Source organism: Anoplophora glabripennis, unplaced genomic scaffold (assembly GCF_000390285.2).
Source record: "Anoplophora glabripennis isolate ALB-LARVAE unplaced genomic scaffold, Agla_2.0 scaffold2742, whole genome shotgun sequence".
Lineage (NCBI taxonomy): Eukaryota > Metazoa > Arthropoda > Insecta > Coleoptera > Cerambycidae > Anoplophora > Anoplophora glabripennis.
In genome coordinates this window covers 4,707-7,585 of record NW_019418865.1, presented here as the reverse complement: position 1 = coordinate 7,585, position 2,879 = coordinate 4,707, and the positions used below count along the sequence as shown (strand labels likewise).

General features: G+C 36.0%; 1 long non-coding RNA gene across 1 annotated transcript; it reads right to left on the bottom strand.

Annotated features, from left to right (window-relative positions):
• Window positions 1-974: 974 nt before the first annotated feature.
• LOC111692706 lies at window positions 975-2,025 on the bottom strand. The gene is made up of 2 exons (XR_002763290.1): window positions 1,894-2,025; window positions 975-1,772 (listed from the first exon to the last, which is right to left on the bottom strand). It is a non-coding gene; the product is annotated as an uncharacterized LOC111692706 (long non-coding RNA).
• Between the last annotated feature and the right edge of the window lie 854 nt (window positions 2,026-2,879).

Sequence of the window (2,879 nt, the reverse complement as noted above, 5' to 3'; positions counted from 1 at the left end):
GAAGTTCTTGGCGCATTTTCCATTATTTGTTGGACATTTTCTTTTAATTCTTCAGTCCGCTTTTTAGGTCGGCCGCTTCCTTCTTTTCTTGTTACACTGCCCGTTTCACGAAAAACATTAACACAACGCTGAACTGCACTTTGAAAAATTTTGTACTCAACAACGCCGGGAAATTGATTTTGAAATTCTATGAAACATTCCTCAATAGAATACTTCCATATTCCATCAATCTTGCGTCCATTTCTAAGGTAGGACTCTATGATAAACACTTTTTGTTCTTGAGAAAACACCATTTTAAACGCTTTTTAAAACGAAAATATTCAAATTGATAGCGGCGATTATAGCGATTTGACAGATGACGTTTAAGTTCATTTGCTATACGCTACGCCCTACGTCCAAATTTTCAGAACCAACTTGACCACGTTTTTATTTGAACGCTCGTTATTAATTCATTGAAATAGTCAGTTCAACAAGATTCTATGTAACAGTTATTTGTGAGCAAACCAATTTTACTAAAAAGAAATAATCTAAATGTATCTTCTGAAATTCTTTTAAATATATTTAGTAACAATTATAACACTTTAAACTGCAATCAAGCTTCAATAAAATATTTATTTTCTTTGCCTATTATTTGCCTCACACCATATAAATTTAATTAAACCCACCTGTGTCTTAGTAGTTCAACGGTTGTAAATACGGCATTCCAGTGAAGCACGTGTATTGTCTTCGACTATGTGTCAGATCTAAGAACCATAAACATTTTATGATCAGGGTGGTTTTACTGCCACATCTAATTTAAGTTCTATCGTGGCATATGCATGCGGAGGAATAATGTCCGTTTATGACTTGTAGCGTGACCGATTTCGATTTTATTTATGAAATATAGGCTATTAAAAAGTTGTCACTGTGGGAGGAAGTTGTTGATAGTATTAAATTTAATAGTAATAGTTTTAAATCAGTACAAAGAACATGCATAGATTTAAAAAAATATATTAACAAAACTAGATTCTAAATTCACACTTTATAATTTCATAATTTCTTCTGAAAAAAGAGAGATGTCTTTCGAAACGTTATGTGACAGCCAGACTAGAAACTGTGCTACTAAGAATTATTTTTGCTGAAAAACGTACGACATTGATTTGAAATCTGTACTTTCAACTGTCGCAATTTTTAACTGATAATCACGACTTATCTTTTAGTCCTTTTAAGAAAAAATTACTATTGTTTTATTTTTATTTTGTGAAACGAGCAATTTTACAGTTACGTACTGTCAATTTATTGGACTATGAGTTAAGCTTATTTAAAGAATAATTAAGAATCTTAATAAATGAAAGAGATTATAAATTGTAGATTCCCCATAATTTTATATTTGTTCATCTAGCTTTAACTCTCTGATTAGGCTCCATAGCTTTGTCAGTAGCTCCTTCACATATCTATTCGAGTTAAGATAGTTATAAAGTTATAAAAAAAGTTATAAAATAAGCCAACGGTAATCAGGAAAAGGAATTGCTTGGTTAACAGAAGGCAAAGTCTGTTCGAGGTTCACGTTCGGTCGCGTGGTGGGTGACAGATTTCTCCTGGAAGCGGTGGGGTACCCAGCCAAACTTCAAGGGTCTATCCGTCGTTGCATGACCAACACACAACGTCTTCTACTGGCGGTGGGCTACCCAGCCAAACCAGCAGCTTCAGTTACTGTGCCTTACAGCGTTTATCAAGCTTGGACGGTGGGATGCCCAGCCAAACCGTCCCTACAACACAGCTGCCGTACGAACCTGCAACCCAGATAAACCTTCGCTGACTACGCTGTGGTCCTACTGTTTTGCCAGAGTTCAAATGCGGCCAGACTTATACCATAGCAGGACAAATGAACATCGGAAAATACAATTTGCTTACTTATTCCGGATGATTGCTCCCGGCTGCTAACTCCTTAGGTTTGGATGGCGGTTGCAGGTCTTCGATGGGGTCCTCGGAGTGGTTCTGGAGATCTTCGTGATCTGGCAACGAACTCAGGATTTTGGGCCAGAAAACACGGTTTTGTTGCCTCGATTCCCTCCTGACNAGTGCCTACCTAGGTTACACCAAAGTTTAGATTTACACTAAAGTTTACATTTATTATGTAAACTTTGGTTATACGCAACTGCATATTGAATAATAAATTGAAATACTAAAACTGTGTATTATTTAACATAATAAATTATAAAACGTGAAAACGTTAATAATATTAAAAATTATAAATTGTAATAACCGTACATTGGAAAACAATCATCCGTATTCATTACATTGTTTGCAGCCGTGTGACTCTGTTTGCCACGGCACTCTATCTGGCTCCTGGACTATTTGTACACGTGCAAATTAAAAAGTGGGTCATTGACCTACACGGTCCGTAAAAAAGGATCGTGGTTGACCTAGACACAGGTTAACCTAGATCGGAATCACGTACCGAGTTGATTACTTGTCTCCGTCCGATCTTTACAGTCAGTATTTAAATACTACATACATTTCACCCTCTCTTTATAATTTATCTAGTGAGTAGTGAGTGTCGGTTTTTTATGTCATTATTTTTGTAATGAAATTGAGATGGTTGTGAAATGAAATTTAAATTACGTGAACTCTTGGAGTTTTGTAACTTCAATATTAAATTTTATTTAAAGTGAAACAGAGCTAATTTCGTTGCAGCCATAATAGTCACATTTGGTCAGATAAAAACCCGCACACTACTCGTCGGTTTAGCTTTCATAGGAGATTCGCTGTCAATGTATGGGCAGGAGTATATGGCGATCGTTTAATTGGGCCGCATTTTCTACCTGAACATCTGAATGGGCCGCGTTACTTTCAATTTTTAGTAGAATTGTTTGAAAACCTTCCCCTTCAGATGCTAC